Below are 26,229 nucleotides of genomic sequence, written 5' to 3' on the forward strand. Positions count from 1 at the left end.
TGATTGGTATCAGCTTATTTCAGGCGTGTTATAACTCTTGGTGCACGAACCACGGCCATCGAGTGCGGAAGCAAACGTGTCCTGAACGGCCTGTTCAAATAAGACAATTACTTCACTCGCAGACGGTCACCAATTGATTACAAGGAAGAGACCGCTGGCTAAGGGAACCTGGCTGCAGTTTAATGATCGTTGATATTTATTCGCGAATAATACATGGCTAGGGCCACGCATATTTCGCGAAAAAATACCGAGGCCAGCTGAAAGTTAAAAAAAAAACTGTAGCATCGTCTGTATTCCGTGATTGGTAGGGGCAGGCATTTTTCGTGAATAAATCTAAACGCATATTAGTCTGCAACAAGGTATATGCACACCAGTGGCTTCTTCCTCGTGATTGGCGGCCGTCTGCGAGAGAAGTCATTGCGTTTTTTGACCGAGCCAATCGGGACGCGTTTGCTTCCGCATTGACTCGCTGTGACTGGTGTTGTAAAAATTCGTCATTTACCTGAAAGACACCCAATCATGAAACACAGAAGATGCTACAGTGTTTTAACTTTCAGCTGGCCTCGGTATCTTTTCGCGAAATATGCATGGCCCTAGTGATTGGGTGAGTTTCTTTCAGGTACATGTCGGTTGTCACACCACTAATCACAGTGAGTCAGTGCGGAAGCAAACGCGTCCCGAGTGGTTCGGTCAAACAAGGATTCGACTTCTCTCGCAGACGGCCGCCAATCACAAGGAAGAAGAAGGTGGTGTGGATATACCTTGTTGCAGTCTAATAGGCGTTCAGATTTTTTTTCGCGAAAAATTACATCCCTATACATGGCCCTGGCCATACAAAGTGCAGATACCATCAGTCTTGTTCCCAATTATTTCTCGAGTGCAGTCGGAGTTTCTCGGTCGAATTCAGGTTCGACGACTGACCTCGGCGCCTGCAGAGGAGACGCGGTCTTGAGAGTGGGCGAGTCGCTGGACCACTTCTCGCCGCGCCACTCGCGTCTCGGCCGGTCCTCTCCAGCGGCTCCAGACGTCCCCCGAGTCCGTCCGCCCGGGCGGCACATTCTCCTGCTCGTCGCACTGTGTCCGGCAGACACGGACACTTCATGGACTCCCTTACTCTGGACACATTTGCTTTTTTCAAGACCCCTTCACTGAACGGTCCAGTGACGTTCGTGCAAGTTTAATTTACTCTTGAATGACCACACTGTGATTCTACCCATAGGTAGAGACTGGAAAAAATTCGCGCTTTCGATGACCTCTAGGATAGACTCCACAACCCCCTACTCACTCAGGCAAATGCCTCTTGCTCATTGGCTATTGACTCGTGACGCATGTCAACTGGGACGTTTGCGATTCGATACTTTTTTTTTGTTGAAGGCTTTCCATTGGCTCAAAAGTCCTTCAGATAAACTGTAAGCCAATCACAGAAGCAATATAAAGTTACAGTTGTTTGGATTCTAGCATATCGTGAAATGAATTCGCAAATTTTTCCTGTCTCTATTAATGATCGTTCGCGGGGCTTTTGCATGGGTTGATAGCATTTAATACTCTTTGTCGGCATTGCAACATGCATTTTCTCCGGATCTTATCGGCGCAAGAAACCTATAGTTACACAACTAACCCAACCAATAAACAAACACGTACTGCAATACAGGAAGTCCGTAATTAGCTTTCGGCATCTGCGTCACGTAAATAAATATATTTTTCCAATCATCAGCGTAAGAAGACTTACAGTGAGAGGATTGCAGACTTGGCGCTACATATAGTGATAGGCTGGAATCCAAACTAGTTAGCCTCCATGCTGCTTCTGTGATTGGGCCACAGTTTTTCTGAATAACTTTAAGCAAATGAAAAAAGGGGGGGGGGGGGTTTGTCTGTAAAGTCGGTTTACGGACGATAATTTTATGTGATAACGTCATGTAGAGACCTGCAAAATTCTCGGATTCATTCGGTGATAGGCTAGAATTCAAACACATATACCTCTTAGATAATTTTGCTATTGGCTTACTGTTCATCTGGACGTATCTCAACCAGTTATAAACCCTCAACCAAAGAAAAATCGAATCACAAACAACCCAGCTGAGACGACTTACAAGTCGGCAGCCAATGAACTTGCGTTATTTGCCCGAGTGTACAGGGGTATGTGCAGTCTATCCTGAAGGCCATCGAACCCGCGAATTTTGCATGTCTCTACCTATTAGGTATAGATAGAGATAAATTATTTACATTTTTAATTACACTATTCACATATAACGATTAATGATACTAATAAATAGGGGCAGCATTTTTCGGGAATAAATCTGAACGCCTATTAGACTGCAAGATACATCCGCACCAACAGTTTATACCTTGTGATTGGCGGCCGTCTGCGAAATACGTCGATGCGTTATTTGACCGAGCCACTCGGTATGCGTTTGCTTCCGCACTGACTGTGATTGGTGTTTTAACAATCGACATGTACCTAATAGAAACTCACATAATCACGGAATACAGACGATGCTAGTGTTTCAACTTTCAGCTAGCCTTGGTTTCTTTTCGCGAAATGGGCATGGTTCTACTTATAAAGTCAATTGCAAAAAATAAATACCTCTTTTCCACACGAATAAATAAATTGTAGCTACTTTAATTAAAATTAAACAAATATGGCAGCGTCAGTCGTTAGCCGTTACAAAAACAATCAGCGTTACGAGAATTCCGTAGCATCACTGCTGCCTTATTTCCACCTCTCCCCTGCCGTATCCCCTTCCAGCAGCTACTACCTATCTGCCGTCTTCCGATTCGACCTCTGGTGCATGCGTTGGAGTGGCGTCGCCGCTGACGCACTTTCCTCCTCTACCGGTTCCCCCCACCACGTACTTGACTATCCCCTCGTGCTAGAGACCGGAAAGTTCGCGGAAACATTTCACGATATGCTAGAATCCAAACAATTGTACCTTTATATTGCTTCTGTGATTGTCTCACAGTTTATCTGAAGGACTTTGAGCCAATGGAAAACCTTCAACCAAAAAAGTATCTAATCGCAAGCGTCCCAGTTGACAGGTGTCACTAGTCAATAGCCAATGAGCAGGTGGCATTTGCCTGAGTGTGTAGGGGGTTGTGGAGTCTATCCTAGATGTCATCGAAAGCGCGAATGTTTCCAGTCTCTACCTCGTACTATCGGAAATTTTAGTGTGGCCCCCTCAGCAAAGAAGTTTCACTTAAATACAAATGGATGGCGCCGGTGTGAGGGCTCCTGTTGGCGCGGGCAACCCGGGGAATGGCCCGTCTACCTGCCAGGGTAATTAGTTTATGTGGGTGCGGGTGTGTTATGTCGTGTTGTCCAATGTTCTGTATGAGTGTAGACGGGTGTTGTGCTGCCTTATTGAAGAATGCGAGAAACTCCAAATCGCCGAGACCTGAGACCTAGTTTTTTGAAGTAGTTTTGTGCCCGCACGCTAGACAGTATCGGCCATAATAATTAGTAGAGACAGGAAAAATTCGCGGATTCATTCGGCGATAGGCTAGAAGTCAAATATACATATACCTTTAGATGATTTTGCTATTGGCTTACTGTTCATCTGGACGAATCTCAACCAATTATAAACCCTCAACCAAAGAAGGATCCAATCACAGACAAACTAGCTGAGACGACTCACAAGTAAGCAGCCAATGAACTGGCGTTATTTGCCCAAGTGTACAGGGGAATGTACAGTCTATCCTGAAGGCTATTGAAACCGCGAATTTTTCCGATCCCTAATAATTAGGGACCGGAATAATTCGCGTATTCAATGACCTTCAGGATACATTCCACGATCCTGTGCATACTCGGGCAAACGTCACCTCTTCGTTGGCTACTGACTTGTGAGGCGTCTCAACTGGGAGACTCGTGATTCGATACTGCTTTGACTGAGGGTCTATAATTGGCCCACAGTCCTCCAGGTTAACAGTGAACCAATAGCAGAATTTGTATAAAGGTACAATTATTTGCATTTTAGCATATCGCGAAATGAATCCGCGAATTTTTCCAGTCTCTATCCATCCATAATACATTGCTACGGGACAGGAAAAATTTGCGGGTTCAATGACCTACAGGATGAACGCCATATTTCTACGTACACTCGGTCAAATGTCACCCCATTGGCTGCTGTCTTGTAAGACGTCCCAACGTAGCAGCCTGTGATTCGATAAAGCTTTGGTCGGGCGTTTTTCATTGGCTGAGAGTCATTCAGGCGAGTTGTGAGCCAATGGCAGAGGCAGCACTGAGGTATAACTATTTGTATTTTAGCCTATCGCGAAATGTATTCGCGAATTTTTCCATTCTCTATGTATAGATGTCACAAATATAATAATTAGGGCCATGAAAATTTCGCGATAAGATCCCGAGAGTAGCTGGAAGTTAAAACACTGTAGCATCGTCTGTGTTTCGTGATTGGGTGAGTTACTTTGAGGTGCATGTCGATTGTTACATCAACCAATCACTAGAGTCCCGGAAATTTCGTGGATTCCTCTGGTCTCAGGATAAAATTTAAAGTTATAGGTGTGCTCGACCCATGTTTACTTTCCCATTGGTTGATTTCTTAGCGAGAAAATTTTTATCCTTGTTATGTGGCACTACCTGATTCGCTTACTTCTCTCCTAGCTGGACATCGTTGGCGCACGGTCGTAGAGGGGCGTGTCCAGATAACTGCGGTCCAATCATGAACACAGTGCGACAGTGTAGAGGTTTGCATTCTAGCTCGCGACTAAATGAATCCGCGAAATTTCCGTGCCTCTACCAATCACACTAATAATTCAGTTTGGAAGCAAACTCGTCCTTAGTGGCTCGTGCAAACAAGGCAACGACTTCTCTCGCAGACGGCCGCCAATCACAAGGAAGAAACCGCTGGTGTGGGTATACCTTGTTGCAGTCTAGTAGGCGTTCACATTTTTTCGCGAAAATTTCCTGCCCCTAATAATAATCCAAATAGATCACAATGAAACTGTGCCCCGGGGGCGGGGCGTAGGTTTGTCCGACGAGCGCTGGTTGGTGGTCCGGGAGTCCTCGAGGGACAGTGTGCGGAGCAGAAGCAGCAGTCTGAATGCCGCCTCTGAGGCGTACTGACGCGTCCAGCCTTCCAAGGGTTACGGCGTTTGATTCAGTTCTGGGGCCAGAAGCGCAAACGCCGACCCCAGGAGGCCAGGAGATAGTTTGATTGTCAAATAATAAGTCCGTCCGTGATTGACGACGGAACCCTAGAGGTAAAATGAATGATTAATATTTTTAATAAATAATTTGAACATCTATGCCAGCCAAGTTTTACGGACGGCCATTATTAGGGACTGGAAAAATTCGCGGATTCAATGACCTCTAGGCTAGCTTAAGAATACTCTGCTTGCTGGGGAAAATACTACCTGTTCATTGGCTGTTAACTTGTGATACGTCTCGACTGGGTAGCCTTGTGTTTTGATGATTCTTTGGTTGATGGTCCCTCATTGGCCCAGAGTCCTCTAGTTAAACTGTGAGCCAACAGCATAATCAACCCAAATGTATAGGTATTTGAATTTTCACCTACCGCGAAATGAATTCGCGTATTTTTCCGGTCTCTATAAATGAATGATTAATATTTTTAATAAATAATTTGAACCTCTATAAACCAAGTTTTACGGATAGCCGTTATTGTTTCATTTGTCTGATCCCGCAACCAGTCTTTGAAAATTTTTAACCCTGTCCTAGCCGGAGCACAAAGTGAAACAGATCTAAGGACGAAGTAGCTTTGTCTTCTGTGTTGTAGCCGTGTCCTTGGCGAATAATATTCACCGACGTACTGAGTAGGTAACTAACTGCTCCCTGATGATGGCGACTGCAATGTCGACCTGAAACATGGGTGAATTATTGGCCAAGGACACGGCTACAACCCAGAAGCCAATCTACTTCAGACAATGGCCGTGAAAGCCTGCCAACATTATTAGATGAAAGGACATCCTGAGAAGAGGGCGGGTTACAAGTCGTTGAGACAGACGGCGGAACTGTCGGTCTAGTGCTAATCGTGGGGGAGAAACTCTAATTACCGAGACTGAGACCTAGGTTTTTGAAGTAGTTATGGTAGTTTTCATAATATATTGCTGACATGCTACATTAATTTATTAGAAGTAATGTATAAGTAGGGGCAGGCTTTTTTCGCGAAAAGATTTGAACACTTATTAGACTGCAACTAGGTATACCCGCACTTGTGGTTTCTTCCTTGTGATTTGCGGCTGTCTGCGAGAGAAGTCATTGACTTATTTGACCGAGCCAATCAGGACGCGTTAACTTCCTCACTGGAATCACTGTGACTGGTGTTGTTACAATCGATATGTACCTGGGAGAAACTCACCCAATCACGAAACACAGACTGTGCTATAGTGTTTTAACTTTCTTATGGTCTGAAAATATTTTCGCGAAATCTGCATGCCCCTATGTATAAGCTATTATCAGGAAAACAAACCAGTGAAAATTCACTCTATTTAGGTAGCCACTAATTTTGTGGTGTGTAATACAATGAGTTTTTGCACCTCCTACTCCTTTATTTATTACATGACGGTTTATTACAAAAGATCATTAAGTATTTTCGCATCGATTAAATTAGTTTTGCGCCGCCAAGGAGATAACTTAATATAACAAAGATAAAAACGAATTAACTAAAAAATCTTTGTATGAGAACCTCTATTCCGATTTTTTACTTGTTGGTAGTTATGGGCCCGCCCGACAGATAGCGACACGTGTCGCGTGAAACATGGTTTCAGCAGTTTCCACTGCAAGAGTCGCACTTCTTTATTTCCCTCTTTGTTCTGTGGTTCTAATAGCACATGTTCCCGCGCGATATTGCAGGGGGAGGGGGGGGGGAAGGTCTCTGGCGGACGTGTGGCGACCATGTGTGTCGCCGCAGCTCAGCGCATCACAGCGCAGGCGCAGCTCCTCGGAGACAGAGGCTAAACACACCCCTCACCCCGCCTCATATCCTCCTAACAACCGCAACTCTTACCCGCCTCTCCAAACAATCACACGCCAGACTAGAGGTTCCCCTGTCCTTTCATTCGTTTTCTGCTTAGCTTTCAGCGACACTTCCTAACCATCACAGTATGCACACGAAGTCACTTTTTAAATACTTAAGAAACTTAAATATTGCGCATTTAACAACAAACTTCCTTGAACTAATATTTATAGACCGGAAAAATTCGTGGATTCATTCGGCGATAGGCTAGAAGTCCAATACATATACCTTTTAGATGATTTTGCTATTGGCTTACTGTTCATCTGGACGAATCTCAACCAATTATAAACCTCCAACCAAAGAAGGATCGAATCACAGACAAACCAGCTGAGACGACTCACAAGTCAGCAGCCAATGAACTGGCGTTATTTGCCCAAGTGTACAGGGGAATGTGCAGTCTATCCTGAAGGCCGTCGAAACCGCGAATTTTTCCGGTCTCTACTAATAGGTAGAGACCGGAAAAATTCGCGATTTCAATGACCTGTAGGATATACTCCATGATCCTCTATGCACGCGGGAAAATTACATCTGCTCATTGGCTACTGACTCGTGACACCTGTTAACTGGTACGCTAGTGATTCGATACTTCTTTTATTAAAGGTTTTTCATTGACCGAGTATCATTCAGATAACTGTGGCCCAATCACTGATGCAGTATAAAGGCAAACGTTTTTGGATTCTAGCTTATCACGAAATGAATCCGCGAAAAATGCCTACCCCTACTAATAGGCTACAGCTTCGCGATATCGTTAAAAACCTAAATACAAATAAATGCACAAGAGACTGGAAAAATTTGCCAAATCATTACGCGAAAGGCTGAAATTCAAATACGTGTACCATTATGCTGATTCTGCTAGTGGCAGGCTCTAGGCCAATGAGAGACTATCAACCAAAGAAGCATCGAACCACAGGCTGCTAAAGGAGGATCCAGAATGAGGATCCATGAGCCGGGGGGGGGGGGGGGGGGGGGGGCAGAAAAATTAAATTTTCTAATAAAATTTTAGTACATTTAGTATTGAAATATTGAGTACAATTTATTTTTGGTTCAAAATTCACAGGATGAAAAATATACACACAAAAAATTATAAATGTGCTTTTAAATCTTATACTTTAAGGATTGATATTTAATACTGGTCCATATCATTAAAAATATTTATTTATTGTGAATATTAATGATAAAAAATGTGTTTCTAAACTTTTTCCAATTGTATTTCCAAGTTTGTTTATATAAGTGACGTTATGTTCCCGTATGTATAGTTTATTTTATTATTATGTAATTAATAAATAATAAAGTGAATAAATTATAATAAACATTCAGCATATTTATCGATTTTCATTATTAATTAAAATTTATGTAGATTAGTTAACTAAATTAAATAAAGATTAGAGACCTGAAAAATTCGCGGGTTCATTTCGTGTTATGCTAAAATGCAAATAATTATACCTTAGTGCGGCTTCTGCCATTGGTTCACTGTTAATCTGGAGGACTGAGGGACAATTAGAAACCCTCACTCATAGTAGTGTCGAATCACAGGTTACCCAGTCGAGACGACTCACAAGTCAGCAGCCAATGTACAGTTGGCATTTGCCCGAGTGTGTAGAGGATATTGGAGTCTATCCTGAAGTTCATTGAACCCGCGAATTATTCCGGTCTCTAATAATGATTTTATACACTTGTTTATATTAATATTGAATACTTAGTATTTATTTCAAAAAAATTACCAACCTTTTTTATATCACTTTATTCCTTTTATTATTTAATTTCTGTTAATCATTTGTATGCAGAACTGAAGTCAAGTTGTTGTATGACGCCAAGTCAATCAGTATGTGCGGTGGCGCTCCTGGCGGCTGGAGCTCGAACCACAGCTCCAGGCCAGGCCAGGCCAGGCCAGGCTCCGCTCTGCCGCCGACACACTTCCTGCCACTTGGCCTCCCTCCCTCCCTCCCTCCCTCCCTCTGACCGTGTCTCCCTCGCGCGGGCTTCCCTCCGCCCGCCCTTGGCCGGCTGCAGGCTAGACTGCGCGCCTTCACGGACCCACGGGTAGAGACCGGAGAAAAATTCACGCTTTCGATGACCTCTAGGATAGACTCCACAACCCCCTACACACTCGTGCAAATGCCACTTGCTCATTGGCCATTGTCTCGTGACACCCGTCGACTGGGACGCTTGCGATTCGATACTTTTTTTTGGTTGAAGGTTTTCCATCGGCTGAAAGTCCTTCAGATAAACTGTAAGCCAATCACAGAAGCAATATAAAAGTACAGTGGTTTGGATTCTAACATATCGTGAAATGAACCAGCGAATTTTTCCGGTCTCTACTCATGGGCCGTTCATTAATTACGTAAGGACGATTTTGGCAGTTATTAACCCCTCCTTCCCTTCCTCATGCATGTAAGGAATACACAATTTTTCTCTGACTCTTCGTCTTCTACCTAAAGTTTCTAAATAAAAATCGTTAAATAGTTAAATGCCGTAAGAAAAGTTTCAGTTACACTTTAAAAAAAAAGAAGTTATTATTTGACGTATTTGGACTGTCGGGGCTAGTGGAGAGATAAGAGATAAGATATAGATGTCCCCTGACCAGCTGGAAGCCTTGGAGTTCCGACAAGTCAACACTGCAGCGAACAGTACAAGAACCAAACATTGCGTGGTGAACGACGCACTGTTATGCTGTGATTGTTCGATACGTCCTGGTGGTGCTTCTTGGGGTATTATTGGTGCTTGAACTATTGCGTTACCAAATTTCTTTTTTCCCCGTGCAGGTGAATTTCGACTCGTGGTAAAATATCACGTAAGAATGGCTTTTTAACCCCTCCCCCCCCTCCTTTTCCGTCCTCCTCGGGACCCTTATGCAATTAATGAACATCATATTACCCTATTGCTAGAGACGGGAAAAATTCGCGGATTCATTTCACGATATGCTAGAATCCAAACAACATTACCTTTATATTACTTCTGTGATTGGCTTACAGTTTATCTGAAGGACTTTGAGCCAATGGAAAATTTTCAACCAAAAAAAGTATCGAATCGCAAGCGTCCCAGTTGACGGGTGTCACGAGTCAATAGCCAATGAGCAGGTGGCATTTGCCTGAGTGTGTAGGGGGTTGTGGAGTCTATCCTAGAGGTCACCGAAAGCGCGGATATTTTTCCAGTCTCTACCTACCGATGTTCACCTATGTCCGCTCGTCTGTCTGATCGCAAGCTGGACTGCAAACAGACGTTGTTCGGGACAGGGTTCATGGTTGGCCCGTCTACGCACAGCGCAGCGCAAAGAGCCTCTCGTGTACTTGAAGTGCGCGGTCCGGGTGTCGACCCTGAGGACCTCTGGCGTGCTGCCACCTCCTCCTCTCTCTTCACAAGGAGTGTTCACCTGCCTGGAGGTGATCAGTGGCTGACGACATGGCAACACTGCTGTAACTGGGCATCGGAGAACGGGCCGCGAAGAGTTCCAGGCCGCGGAATGCCGTCCACCACCTCTTTGTGTGAACTTGTGAGAAGCAGGCGTTCATGGCGATTAAATAGAGGATGCGGAATAACTAGGGACCGGAAAAATTCGCGGGTTCAGTGACCTCTAGGATGAACTCCATAGTTCTGCGTACACTCGGCCAAATGTCATCCACTCATTGGCTGCTGTCTTGTGAGACGTCCCATCGTAGCAGCCTGTAATTCGATAAAGCTTTGGTCGGGTGTTTCTCATTGGCCCAGAGTCATCCAGGTGAGTTGTGAGCCAATAGCAGAGGCGGCACAGAGGTATAACTATTTGTATTTTAGCCTATCGCGAAATTAATTCACAACTTTTTCTGGTCTCTAGCTATAGGTAAAGACTGGAAAAATTCGCGAATTCAATGACCTCTAGGATAGACTCCACTATCCCCTGCACACTCAGGCAAATGCCACCTGCTCATTGGCTATTGACTCGTGACACCCGTCAACTGGGACGCTTGCGATTCGATACTTTTTTGGTTTGTTTGTTTTCCATTGGCTCAAAGTCCTTCAGATAAACTGTAAGCCAATCAGAGAAGCAATATAAAGGTACAGTTGTTTGGATTATAGCATATCGTGAAATGAATCCGCGAATTTTTCCGGTCTCTAGTGATTGGACACTCCCTGAGACAGCGAGGGACAGAGACAGCAGCGGCCGAGCCTCTGGTCGCTCACTGCCCTGGAGGAAGCGGCTCCCTGCCGCCGGCTCGGCTCGTGATTGGCTTGTTAGTGCCGCCTCCATCAAGACACCAGCGGCGCGGCGGGTGTTGACACGCGGGGCAGCCACTCTGCCTGTCGTCAAGGACACAGGCTTGTCACCTCCTCGCCCCGGGTCGGCCCGGCTGTCTCGCGAGGACTGCAGCCCGAGACTACCTGCCGCTTCTTCGCGGACTCATTGCTTGGCAACGTAGCTTTCACGCAGATACACCTGCTCCGCATTGGTGTTTCTTGTAAGCGACCAATGAACATTCTAAAAAGGCTTGGTTATATTTAAGTTGAAACGAATCCTCGACCAATCACAGACCTGCAACTAATAAAGCACCACATCCAGCAAGGGTAATCAGTAGAGACCTGCAAAATTCGCGGATTCAATGACCTCCAGGATAGACTCTACTACACTCTACACACTCGGGCAAATGCCACCTGTTCATTGGCTGCTGACTTGTGAGTTGTCTCGACCGAGTGTCTGTGATTCGACACTTCTTTGAGCGAGGGTCTCTAATTGGCCCTCATTACTCCAGATTAACAGTGAACCAATTGCAGAAGCAGCGATAAGGTATAATTATTTGAATTGTAGCATATCACGAAATGAATCCGCGAATTTTGCAGGTCTCTAGTAATCAGTAGAGACCGGAAAAAGTCGCGAATTCATTTCGCGATAGGCTAAAATACAAATAGTTATACCTCAGTGCTGCCTCTGCCATCGGCTCACAACTCACCTGGATGACTCTGGGCCAATGAGAAACACCCGACCAAAGCTTTATCGAATCACAGGCTGCTACGTTGTGACGTCTCACAAGACAGCAGCCAATGAGTGGGTGGCATCTGCCCGAGTGTACGTAGAACTATGGAGTTCATCCTGGAGGTGATTGAACCCGCGAATTTTACCGGTCCCTATCTATTGCTAAAGTTGCGCGGTTCTGTTGAGAACAGCCGCACTCTCGCTGTCGGAAATGGCTGCGGCGACCAGAAGAAAGAACTGAGTGCGTCTGTTCGCGTTGCTGGGTCGCGTGGCGGGAGAGATCGCTCTGACGCGCGCGCGTCCCCGTTGATCGCGTCGCTGTGACGTCAGCGGCAAGTAGCGCGGCAAGTAGCGCGGCAGGTAGCAACGCGGAAGAGCTCGCCGGACCGCGCGGAACCACGGCTCTATATACCAGGACTCGCCGACTGGGGGTGGCAACATTGTTTAAACACGTCGAAGTAGACTATCCGCTTGAATTATATCGTTACTATAAAATATCGGCCTGAAAATACCTACACATATTTACGATGTATCGGTAGAGACCTATAAAATTCGCGTTTTCAAATCCCTAAAGGATAGACTCCATGATCCTCTATGCGCTCGTGCAAATTACATCTTCTAATTGGTTACCGACTCGTAACACCTGTTGACTGGAATGATCGTGATTCGCTAATTCTTCTGTTAAAGATTTTTCATTGGCCCAGAGTCCTTCAGATAAACTGTGGCCCAATCACTGAAGCAAAATAATGTCAAAAGTATTTGGACTCTATCCTATCGCGAAATGAATCCGCGAATTTAACAGGTCTCTATGTATCGGCCTATTGTAATATCCATGCTTTACTTAAAATAAAATGATTATTTAAGTCTATGATACATTGAGTTCTTGTTAGGTATATCAAAGGAATTACCTAATACATAGATACCGGAAAAATTCGCGAATTCATTTCGCGGTAGGCGAAAATTCAAATACCTATATACCTTTGGGTTGATTATGCTGTTGGCTCACAGTTAAACTAGAGGACTCTGGGCCAGTGAGAGACCATCAGCCAATGAATCATCAAAACACAAGGCTACCCAGTCGAGACGTATCACAAGTTAACAGCCAATGAACAGGTAGTATTTTCCCCAGAAAGCAGAGGATTTTAGAAGCTAGCCTAGAGGTCATTGAATCCGCGAATTTGTCCAGTTCCTACTAATACAAGTTTAGCTCTTTCTAGAAAATGTGAATACTGCTATATTTTTTATTCAATAGTTTCTCTGTATATGTTTCGCTACTTTTTAATATATTTTTTAATTGTTAAGTAATTTTTTATGGATTGTTATTGTTATAGATGTTATGCGAAAAAGAAGCCAACAAACACGTAGAAAATAGAATAATGAATAATAAAAAATTGTAAACATTGCGTAGTTTTTGCTTTTGCTTGTAAGAGCAAAACCTTTCATAGGGAATTTAATTATAATTAATTGAAACTAGCATAAATATATTTCTATTTTTTAATTAATGGTCTGTTCTTTACGAAGCCTACGGGCCACTTTTTATTTTTCTCTGCCAAATTTTTTATAGCTTAGTTTACTTGAAAAATATTTTTGTTTTCAATTTCAGTATTACCAAAACAAAATCTCGATATCAGAAAAATATTGACACTAAAATATCGATAGAGCCTAATAAATCATCTACTTTGAACTTAATATCGATAGTTTCGATTTATCTATATAGATGTCTCACTCATGAGGTAGCCAATACGTAGACAGTTTACCTTTCCCAAGTATTGTTCTTTATGATTTCAATTATTGGTCTTGTAGCTCTTGGACAATATGACGGCAGTTTCTTACATCATTAGATCATTACTTATTTCAGCTCCTCACTAACAAAGGAAAAAAAACCTTTAGTGTTTAGACCTTACCATTTCGAGGTATATTTGATTTCCAAGCGGAAGTTCAAAGCGCTACTCGTACTCCAGAAAAGGCAAACTGCTCACTGATTGCCGCTTTTTTCTCGTATTTTGCGGAAACATTTGCGAGACTTTAACACTCTGTGGCTGTGGGTAGAGACCGGAAAAATTCGCAGATTTATTTCGCTATACGATAAAATTCAAATATATATACACCTTAAGCTGCTCTCATCATTCGCTCACTGTTTCTATGAACGACTGTGGGCTAATTATTAGTAGAGACCTGAAAAATTCGTGGGTTCATTTCGTGTTATGCTAAAATTCAAATAATTATACCTTAGTGCTGCTTCTGCCATTGGTCCACTGTTAATCTGGAGGACTGTGGGCCAATTAGAGATCCTCACTCATTGAAGTGTCGAATCACAGGCCACCCAGTCGAGACGATTCACAAGTCAGCAGCCAATGAATAGTTGGCATTTGCCCGAGTGTGTAGAGGATATTGGAGTCTATCCTGGAGGTCATTGAACCCGCGAATTTTTCCGGTCTCTAATTATTAGAGATTGGAAAAATTCGCGCTTTGTATGACCTCTAGGGTAGACTCCACAATCCCCTACACACTCGGGCAAATGCCACCTGCTCATTGGCTACTGACTCGTGACACCTGCCAACTGGGACGCTTGCGATTCGATACTTTTTTGGTGGTTGAAGGTTTTTCATTGGCTCAAAGTCCTTCAGATAAACTGCGAGTCAATCACAGAAGTAATATAAAGATACAGTTGTTCGGATTATAGCATTTCGTGAAATGAACTCGCGAATTTTTCCGGTCTCTACCGATAGCAGAATCAACCAAAATTTATAAGTATTGGAATTTTTTGCCCAGCTCGTAATGAATCCGTGAGTGGAGAATTTTGTTGACTAACAAGGAAGTGTGTGTGTCGGGTGAGGGGGGGGGGGGTCGAGTGTTTATAGGGCCCCTGCTAATAATACTTCAGGCTATATAGTGTTCAAGAAGACCTCACTGTCTCGTGTGACCATGTACAGTGTTGTTGCAGTCTGATGTAAGGCATGGTGTTGTTTACCCCTCGCGGCGAGTTGCGTCGACGAGAATGGAGGGACCTTATCGCGGGCTGGAGGACCTTATCGCGGGCTGGAGGACCTTATCGCGGGCTGGGGTTGACCTCCCACACCCCACCCCTCTTCATCGCCGTGAATCACGGCCGTCGGGCGCCTGGACCTTGCACGTCCTGCTTCAGCGCGGGTCAATTCGCGGTAGCTTTGAATATATATACTGTATAGAAGTCGCGAGTGGATAGGATTTACTCTACGTTTTTCAGAAGCGTATGATGAGCAGCTTGGTAACTTCACCGCTGCAGTGCGCTGCCGTAACGCCCTGTATCGTCTTAGTTCTTATTTACACGTTAGAGCGCAGCGCTGTCGCCCGCTGTCATTCCCCGCACCCCCCCCCCCCCCCCAATCTATCATTCACTGCAGCTCACGGTCGATCAGCGGGAGGGGGAAGGGGTGTTTGAAGAGTTCGACACTTGTCCGCTAGGGACCACCACAAGTCGTTTCCTTAGAGATGGTGGCGATTGTGGCGGTGAATTAACCAACTACCTCAAAACCGTATTAGAAATTTTAACCTGGGCTGGCGACTTCTATACAGTATATATATTCAAAGGCGGTAGTGATGGGCAGAACAGTTCTTTTGACCGAATCGGTTCTTTTGGATCAGTTCCGTGAAATGATTCGTTCATCTCGGTCAATTCGTTCTTTTCTGTGTATGGGATCTGGCTCTTTTATCAGGTGTCGTAACTCGTTCATCCTTTAGAGTATTAGGTACGTGTTTTTGTATTTGAATTTGAACATTGCTTTCCGTAGCCAGTGAATCACAGTTGCGTATATGAAACAAGATTATTTATATTTTATTACTTTTTAAGTTACAAATATTAATATATAGGCTATTTACACTCTAGTTACAGTAAAGTGTTTGAATGTAGACCAACACATTTAGAGAAAAAAAGACAAAAATTTAATACTACTACTGCGATTCAGTATGAAGAGAAACAAATGAAGTACATTAATTAACCCAAAAATGGTAAGTGTGAACATTTATAGTTACTTTCCCTGTTATTTTTAATTCATACGTTTTTTTTTTTTAGTTTTTTTTCTTCTTCCAAATTTGTGTATGTGAATGTGAAAAAGCAATTTTAAACCACTACTTAACAGTTGACATTTTCAGGTATAGATACTTTTCATGTTACACTATTTTATTTGATCAGTTATCGTTTGCTCATGTGAACATGCGCACGCTGTGATTACTAATTCTTCAGACTCCTGACGTCATGAATCATTTCACGAACGAATCAGACCGGGCGCGTGGCCGGTTCTCTCATCTCGTTCTCTCGTTCTCTCGTTCTCTCCGCGTTTTCGTTCTTCCGAATCTTTCAAGGTACCGGCTCTCAAACAGCCGGTTCTTTACATCGCGAACGAATCGCAAGATTTCGTTCTCTCAAAGATTCGTTCTTTTTGAACGAATCGTTCACGAACGACCCATCACTAGTTCGCGGGTTCATTTCACTTCCTAATGCTTCTGCTGACAAAAGTTTGTGTAAAGGTCTCTGAGCTAGACGCAGGCATTTTTAGAAACCGGAAAAATTCGCGTATTCATTTCGCGGTAGGTGAAAATTCAAATACCTGTACCTTTGGGTTGATTATGCTGTTGGCTCACGTTTAAGGAGAGAACTCTGGGCCAATGAGGGACCATCAGCCAAAGAATCATCAAATCACAAGACTACCCAGTCGAGACATATCACAAGTTAACAGCTCCAATGAACAAATAGTATTTTCCCGAGCAAGCAGAGGATTTTGGAAGCTAGCCCAGGGGTCATTGAACCCGCGAAATTTTCCAGTCTCTAGGCATTCTTCGCAACAAAAAAAAATCGGATCTCCTATTAGACGGCAACAAAGTATACCCGCAACAGCGGTTTCTTCCGTGTGATTGTCGGCCGTCTGCGAGAGAAGTCGTCGCCTTGTTTGACCGAGCCACTCAGGACGCGTTTGCGCCCGCACTGAATTACTGTGACTGGTGTTGTAACAATCGATATGTACCAAAAGAAACTTACCCAATCATGAAACAGGCGATGCTACAGTGTTTCATATTCCAGCCACTCCCGAAATCTTTTCGCAGAAAATGCATGCCCTTACTCTGAGCCAACTAAATATGTAGCTGATCACAGGCTAACCCGAGTACGTACAGGACCTGCGATTTTATTCCAGTCCCTATTCACCGGCTCAGTTAATTGTAGAGGCACGAAAAATTCACGGATTTATTTTGTGATACGCTGAAATTCAAATATGTTGTACCTAGGGACACCTGTATTTCGCGATTTCATTTCATGTAAGGTATTTCACAAAACACTGTAGCTTTTTCTAAGAGTCATGGCAAATTGTGAGGGTGCAGCAGTACGGTGACCACATTCTCATTGGCCCCGTCAAGAGCGGGACGACACCTCTCACCGACCTCAGCCAATAACCACAGGAGAAAAGCTACAGTATTTTGTGAAATACCTTGACACGAAATGTATTCGCAAAATACAGGTGTCTCTAGTTGTACCGTTCTGCTGATCCTGCTTTTGGCTCGCTGTTCGAACGTGGGTTTGCTTGGGAAAAAAAAAGCAGAAGAAGATAATGGTGGTCGGAACGCGGCGCAAGCGCAGCCCGGGAAGGGTGGCAGCCCTGCGTCGCGCGACGTGTTCGACGCTTCACTTCCGGGAAGCTACTTCCGGGCGGACACACAACTGCTCGTTAGAGCTCCGCTACAACTCTTGTCACAGCTGTGGTGCCCGCCAGGGCGAGGAATCCGCGCGAGTTGGCTGTCTCCCAGCAGTCGGAGCGGACAGCCGGTTCCTGCTTTCTTTTCCCGTAAGGATATCGACTCGGCAGGGGCAGTCGTCTTCCGCGAACATAGTACCGGGACCATGGATATTCCCGGTCTCTAATTATAAGTTAGGGCCGTGCATATTTCGCGAAAAGAAACCAAGGCTAGCTGAAAGTTAAAACACTGTAGCATCGTCTGTATACCGTGATTGGGTGAGTTTCTTCCAGGTACGTATCGATTGTTACAACACCAATCACAGTAATTCAGTGCGGAAGCAAACGCGTCCTGAGAGGCTCTATCAAATAATGCAACGACTTCTCTCGCAGACGGCCGCCAATCACAAGGAAGTAACCGTTGATGCTGGTATATCTTGTTGCAGTCTAATAGGCATTCAGATTTATTCGCGAAAAATGCCTGCCCCTAGATAACTCACGAGGAAAAAAAAGTGAAGTGTTTTAAATTTTATCACATTTTGTTTATATTAATGTATTTTTCTGCAACAGCAAAAGAAAATCTGTAGCTGATGAATATTTCAATTTATTATTATTAAAGTAAAACATCTAAACAAATTAGTTTTTAATTTATTTCTTTATTCACTTTTGTTTAATGGCACTGCTGAAAATGTTCCTTTTAGTTGCTGCTGTTGAAAAAAAAAAAAAAAAAAGGCGGCACAGAACAGCTTTGACTGACGTTGTTAGAAGAGGAATATTTGCTCTCCAACGCCACATCATTTTTGAATTTCGGTGGCTGAACGTACATTTTCACAAAATCTACAGAAAAAAATGCATGTATCTAGAAGGAATGTTCCAGCAGTTGATACCTCGGCACACGCATGCGTAGAGACCGGAGAAATTCACCGATTCATATCACGATATGCTATAATCCAAACAACTGTATCTTTATATTGCTTCTGTGATTGACTCACAGTTTGTCTGAAGGACTTTAAACCAATGAAAAACCTTCAACCAAAAAAGTATTGAATCGCAAGCGTCCCAGTTGACGGGTGTCACGAGTCAATAGCCAATGAGTAGAGACCGGAAAAATTCGCGAGTTCATTTCGCGATAGGCTAAAATACAAATAGTTATACCTCAGTTCTGCCTTTGCTATTGGCTCACAACTCACCTGGATGACTCTGGGCCAATGAGAAACACACGACCAAAGCTTTATCGAATCACAGGCTGCTACGCTGGAACGTCTCACAAGACAGCAGCCAATGAGTGGATGGCATTTGACCGACTGTACGTAGAACTATGGAGTTCATTCTGGAGGTCATTGAACTCGCGAATTTTTCCTGTCCCTACCAATGAGCAGATGGCATTCGCCTGAGTAGGTAGGGGATTGTGGAGTTTATCCTAGAGATCACCGAAAGCGCGAATTTTTCCAGTCTCTACGGCATGCGGTAGCCAGCGAACAGTTGGTCTACCAACTTCTCCGGTGCGAGCGCGGTGGTGAGCTGTACCGCGAAGTGACGAGTTATACCGCGAAGTGATGAGTCACGCAGCGAAGTGGTGAGTGATAGAGACTGCTGGCTCTCGTGGCGCCCAACCAGTAGCGTCAATCAGGAAGAACATCTCTGAGCGAGTCGGGTGACGGGACTTAGTGGGCGAAGCAAATCGTATTACATTTCTCAGAACTACTTGAATTAAAAAAAAAAAAAAGTGCACATGTTCTAAAAAAATTGCGCGTGATATAAATAATAATTTTTTTTTCGACGTGAATACGTCTTTAAAATTGCTTCCATAGTGGGAGGCAATTCAAAAAACGAATTATAACAAAATCGGGGGTTACAGTTTGGTATTGCAGATACATATCTATCATCTCCATCCAAAATTTAATTACACTATTGGTAGGGACCGGAAAAATTCGCGAATTCTTTTCGCGGTAGGCGAAAATTCAAATACCTATACCTTTGGATTGTTTATGCTGTTGGCTCACAGTTTAACTAAAGGACTCTGGGCCAATGAGGGACCATCAGCCAAAGAATCATCAAAACACAAGGCTACTCAGTCGAGACGTATCACAAGTTAACAGCCAATGAACAGGTAGTATTTTCCCCAGCAAGCAGAGGATTTTGGAAGCTAGTCTAGAGGTCATTGAATCCGCGAATTTTTCCAGTCCCTGACCATTGGATAGCTAAAGGATCAAAGAATTCATTACTAGGGACCGGAAAAATTCGCGGTTTCGACGGCCTTCAGGATAGACTGCACATTCCCCTATACACTCCGGCAAATAACGCCAGTTCATTGGCTGCTGACTTGTAAGTCATCTCAGCTGGTTATTCTGTGATTCGGTCCTTCTTTGGCTGGAGGTTTATAAATTGTTGAGATTCGTTCAGATGAACAGTAAGCCAATAGCAAAATCATCTAAAAGGTATATGTATTTGACGTCTAGCCTATCGCCGAATGAATCCGCTAATTTTTCCGGTCTCTATTCATTACGCTAAGTGAGGACTGCGACGCATCGCGCGCGGTGGAGGGGGAACGCTGCCATTTTGTGGTAATTTTTCTGCGTTTCATGATTTCCATTTAGTATAACTTTTGACTTGGAGAAGCTACAACATTCGTTTGAGTTTCGATCGACAGCTCTCTTCAAAATCTATCGATTGCATTATTAAAACCTATAATTAATAAAGTTATAATGCGATAATTATTTGTTTACTTGATTTCTTTCCTGAACCGGACGAACGGAAATAGTTGCTATCATAAACCAAACATGGAAACCCGAAGGACTTCTTAGTGTTCAAACATGATTATAATATACATATAAAATAGCGTATTTTATATTTTGTATGGAAAATATTACATGTTACGTACATTTATTCACATACAACACACGGCCGTGTCCATGACACAGCCACACCCCCCCCCCCTTTTTTTTTCTGTGACAGGCTTTAATTTAACGTCAAGTTTCGACTAAAAGTATACACAGTTTTAAAAAAAATGTACTTTTACAATACATTGTTTTGAGGATGCTATAGACGAGGCAGGCCTGTGTTGTGAGGCTGCTGGGAACGAGACAGGCCAGCGGGGGGTCCAGGGGAGGCCCCACCCCCCGGACAGGTAGCGCCCGTCACCCCGCGACACGGCGCCTGCTCTGTCCGCGTCTCGAGTGTTCGGCACGTCCCGAGCCTCGTCCGCTCGAAGTGACGTAACTAGGACGCTATCTTTCTCGGAGCTTCGGACTAGTCACGAAATAATTATTCAAAGGGGAAAGATTGGCACTGAAACACGCCATTTGGTTTTTTTACTGTTTTTACGCCACTACAATTTTTAATCCTTTGATAATTATAATTAGCTTTAAGGCAGAGACCGTGCATTAAGATATTACCAGATACCTCTATTTCAGTTGTCATTCGCAAAATGAATTCAATGCTAAACGCCAGTGACTTCATAGGGAAGAAGTCAGTCTTGCCGTGCCTAAATATTATATGCTATGCTTTAACGATGCCACATTTTTGAAAATCGATAAAAATTTTCTATGGCTAAAAAAACTGTTGAAACGAACCTTTATGTCGTCCTTTGGAACCTATCCCTGGCCTTAAGGTGGCCGCCTTGCTGGACCGTAAGGTAGGCCCCCTGGCCGGGCATTAAGGTGGAATCCTTGCTGTGCAGAGCTCCAGGTGTTAACGCGCCATTTGCTAACCAATCAACATTTCATGATGGAGGCAGGCAATTTTTTGCGAGAAAAAAAAAATTTAAGTAAAAGTACAAAGTTTGGAGTACCTACATTGATTGCCCTATTTGATTAATTAAAGGGGAGACATTGGAACCAAAATACGTAAAGTTGGTTTCATCTTGTGAGACGTCTCCACTGGGTAGCTCGTGAATCGATACTTCTTTGTTTGATAGTCTCTCATTGGCCCAGAGAGCTCCAGTTAAACTGCGAGCCAATAGCAGAATCAGCAGAGTGGTAAACATATTTAAATTTTCAGCCTATCACGGAATTAATCAGCGATTATTTTTTCCGGTCTCTATTTGGAAGCCTTTATCTTTAATATTCCAGCATAGACTTATAGGGCGGCCTCCATAAGGTTCGGTCTCACACACGTTGATATTTTCGTTCCCCCCCTTCTTAAACTTTTGATTCGATACCTCCCTTGAAATTTTTTGTTCTGCTGCAGATATTCTCAACGATATTCACTTAGTGTACGATGTAGGGTGTAGTAAATCGTGTCGCGCGTGACCGACTTGGCAACACTGTCGCTGTCGCAGGCACGCGGTCGGCAGCGCGGCGCGGCGGTGAGTCGGGGAACCACGCTGCCCGCTGGCTGGGCGTCGTGTCAGCGGGCTGGCTTGCCCCAGGGTGTCCACAGTTAGTACTTTCCTACTAGATCTAGTACTTTTATAAGTTTTTTAGTGGTCTAGTACATTCACGCTCAGATCTAGTACTATTTTTTTAATATAATAATATTATAGTAACTCCAATATGTTTTATTATTAAACGTAATTATTTTTTAAAAAACTATGAAATGTATGTGTGTGTGGTGTGATAGGTACTTAAGTTGGAGCATTGCAATGTCATAATAACTTCCTAAATTGTTATAGCCATAACAAATTATAATTTAGTACTTTTTTTTTTTCAAATCTAGTGCTTTTTTCTCGCCTAAATTGGTACGAAATATTTTTCCCCTTGCCGGGGGCCCTCCATGTACGCGTCGACCGCATGAACTACCAGAGAGCCACTCGGAGGAGGTGAGCTGCCCCCAGGGCCGTAAATAGGGGGGGGGGGGGCAAGCGGGGCATACGCCCCGGGCGCAAAGCTGTGGGGGGGGGGGGGGGGGGGCCGCCGATATCGCTGTAATTCCTACTACAACTGGTAACTGGTAAAAAGTTTTTGCATGGAAGTTACAGTAGCACAGAAACTGTTACATGTAGGTATGGAAAATGCTTAAATAGCTCCATTTTTCCGTGGGAGGGCCCCCGGACATCCGCTTTATTGGTGTGGTATGTACATAAAAAGAGGGGGAGGGGGGGGGGGGCGCATGAATCCATTCATGCCCCGGTTGCCAGAGACTCTAGTTGCGGCCCTGGCTGACCGCAGGCCAGAGACTCTACGTGTTGGGTATCAGAGTAGCACTGAAACACACGTTCGTCTGCTGAACGTTCGGTGATTTGACTGGGAAAATTTCGCGGATCCCTTCCGAATTCAAATACATAATCATTTGAAGCTGCTTTTGATATTGGCTCACTGTTCATCTGGACGACTCTAGGCCAGGGGGATGAGCCAAATATTAATGTAAACAGATTCTCCCATTTTTTTTTTTTTAGAGAGCCGCAACATGTATATTCTCTGTATCTAACTGAAATTTTAAGACGTTAAATTTTTTTTTTAGGTAAAATCTAAATATTTTATTCATATATTCAACATAAAATCTTAAAAAACAAAGGCTACTTAGAAAAAAAATTTACGTAAATGTAAAAAAATGGTAGTAGTTAGTAGAAGTTAGCTGTAGAGCCGTAACATCCTATGAAAAGAGCCACGGTCTGCCGACCTCTGCTCTGTGCCAATGAGAAAGCCTCAACCAAAGAAGCATCGAAACCCAGTTGAGACGACTCGCAATCCAGCAAGCAGCCACTGAACTGGCGTTATTTTCCCGAGTATACAGAAAACCGTGTAGAGTCTATCCTGAAGGTCATCGATACCGGTAATTTTTTTCCAGTCCCTTGTTATAAATAGATTGACTGGAAAAATTCGCGCTTTCGATGACCTCTAGGATAGACTTCACAACCCCCTACACACTCAGGCAAATGCCACCTGCTCATTGGCTATTGACTCGTGACACCCGTCAACTGGGACGCTTGCGATTCGATACTTTTTTGGTTGAAGGTTTTCCATTGGCTCAAAGTCCTTCAGATAAACTGTAAGCCAATCACAGAAGCAATATAAAGGTAAAGTTGATTGGATTCTAGCATTTCGTGAAATGAATCCGCGAATTTTTCCAGTCTCTAGTTATAAACAAGTAGAATTGTTTACCTAACCACGTTTAACTCGCCAAACAGCGTGACTTTGGTAGCTGCTGATGAGAATTCTAAAAAAGGCTTGCCGAAAACGAAACCGAGAAATAATAGTGTGCCTGTGAGATTGACTCGTCTTTCCTCGGTTTTTGTGATTGGACACGTGTGTTCATTTTGTTCCAAGACATCGAGTCAGTAGCGGACATTTCTTGGCCAAGTGACCCGATTCCGCGTTGTCGAGTCACGCACTGACAGAGTTTTTCAGCGAATGAACACAGTTTAACTGCACGAGTGAACCTTTAAACTTCTTTATATACTTCAACACACTGTGCTAATGTGCGAAACATTTCTTTATTGAATGGCTGGAACAAAATTTTATGCGTGAAATATTTGGTTCAGATTCTTGGAAGCACTCGAGCGCTTGCATTACACCTTTTTCTACATTTCTCCGCCGTATAATGTTTAGGGACAGGAAAAATTCGCGGGTTCAATGACCTACAGGATGAACTCCATAGTTCTACGTAAACTCGGTCAAATGTCTCCAACTCATTGGCTGCTGTCTTGTAAGACGTCCCAACGTAGCAGCCTGTGATTCGATAAAGCTTTGGTCGGGCGTTTCTCATTGGCTCGGAGTCATCCAGGTGAGTTGTGAGCCAATGGCAGAGGCAGCATTGAGGTATAACTATTTGTATTTTAGCCTATCGCCGAATGAATCCGCGAATTTTTCCGGTCTCTAATAATGTTTTATGGTAATCGCTCAAATCTCATAAGACTGCGATGAAAGGCGACGCCGCGCTAGAAGCACCAGGGATTTTCGCACACAATAGAACCCTGCCTGGGCGGGCTTCGCAAACAAGCGACTATAATCTCGAAATGTTTTCGCGCAAAATCCACACCGCTACGTGGAGATAAGAGATCGCTTTGTTACCTGCCTGGTTGAAACAGCGGAGCTCGGAGAGTGACAACAAAGCGTCACAAGCCCATGTGACGCAGCTGGAACTGCGATAGTGGACAGTTCCGGGATGTGACGGGGACCTCCTGCGGCCTCGTGTCCGGTCGTCTGTCCGTCTGTCCGTCTGTCCGTGTGACCGCAGCGATGTCCCTCCGCTCCGCGCGACCACCTACAAGTCGCTGATTCATCTCCAGACCTGCGCTGCCAACCTTCCTACCCGCGCATCGTTCAACACGGCCCACGTAAACACTCGCTCAACAAAGAAATATCATCGGAACCGTCCGTCGAGTATCAGCCGTCCTTGTTTCCGTACGTAGAATAAGTTCCCAGCAGACACCGTTGATAAACACATCGTTATCACAGAAATATAGAATTTATTATTTATTATTATTTCATACGAATAATGTATTGTGGCATGGCATGTTTTTAGACATTCTGAAAATAACATTTTTGAAACACTAATTTGTCTTGTTTCTTCTTCACATACCTACCACACATGGCGTTGTGCAGAACGTATGCGCAGGGACATGTACTTTTCGTGAAAAGATTTCAAGAACAGATGTGTGTTAAAAACTTTGTAGTAGGGGCATGCAGATTTTGCGAAAAGATTTCGGGACTAGATGGAAGTTGAAACTGTAGCATCGTCTGTGTTTCTTGATTGGGAGAGTTTCTCCCAGGTACATATCGATTGTAACAACACCAATCACAGTGATTCAGTGCGGAAGTAAACACGTCCTGAGTGGCTCGGTCAAATAAGGTAACGACTTCTCTCACAGACGGCCGCCAATCACAAGGAAGACACCACAGGTGCGGGTATACCTTTTTGCAGTCTAATAAGTGTTCAGATCTTTTCGCGAAAAATGCCTGCCCCTACTTTGTAGCATCGTCTGAGTTTAGTGGTTGGATGGGTTTATATCAGGTACACGTCAACTGTCAGCACTCCAGTCACAGCAAACGCCCGAAGAAGGCAATGGCTTCTCTCGCAGACGGCAGCCAATCACAAGGGAACACTCGCTAGTCGCGGGCAAACCTTGTTGCAGTCCAATGAGTAGGGACCGGAAAAATTCGCGGGTTCAATGACCTGCAGGATGAACTCCATAGTTCTACGTACACTCGGTCAAATGTCACCCACTCATTGGCTGCTGTCTTGTGAGACGTCCCAACGTAGCAGCCTGTGATTCGATAAAGCTTTGGTCGGGCGTTTCTCATTGGCCCAGAGTCATCCAGGTGAGTTGTGAGCCAATGGCAGAGGCAGCACTGAGGTATAACTATTTGTATTTTAGCCTATCGCGAAATGAATTCGCGAATTTTTCCGGTCTCTACCAATGAGTGATCAGATTATTTCGCGAAAAACACGTGACCCCACGTAGCCTATAAGTAGAGACTGGAAAAATTAGCGCTTTCGATGACCTCTAGGATAGACTCCACAATCCCCTACCTACTCAGGTGAATGTCACCTGCTCATTGGCTATTGACTCGTGACACCTGTCTGCTGGGACGCTTGCGATTCGATACTTTTTTGGTTGAAGGTTTTCCATTGGTTCTAAGTCCTTCAGATAAACTGCATGCCAATCACAGAAGCAATATAAAGGTACGGTTGTTTGGATTCTAGCATATCGTGA

General features: G+C 44.0%; 1 protein-coding gene across 4 annotated transcripts in view; it reads left to right on the plus strand.

Moving 5' to 3' along the window:
• The window catches only part of LOC134528423 (protein draper), a 143,155-nt gene that overhangs the window by 24,856 nt on the left and 92,070 nt on the right, over positions 1 to 26,229 (plus strand). The window contains exon 1 of one of the 4 annotated variants that reach the window (XM_063362026.1): positions 21,870 to 22,012. The exons of 2 other annotated variants lie outside the window; for them this stretch is intronic. The gene's annotated coding sequence lies outside the window, so the exon portion shown is untranslated. Of the gene's footprint in view, positions 1 to 21,869; positions 22,013 to 26,229 lie in introns of those variants that run through there. One more of the 4 variants, XM_063362023.1, reaches the window with a different exon arrangement.

This window comes from Bacillus rossius, chromosome 1, assembly GCF_032445375.1.
Source record: "Bacillus rossius redtenbacheri isolate Brsri chromosome 1, Brsri_v3, whole genome shotgun sequence".
Classification (NCBI taxonomy): domain Eukaryota; kingdom Metazoa; phylum Arthropoda; class Insecta; order Phasmatodea; family Bacillidae; genus Bacillus; species Bacillus rossius.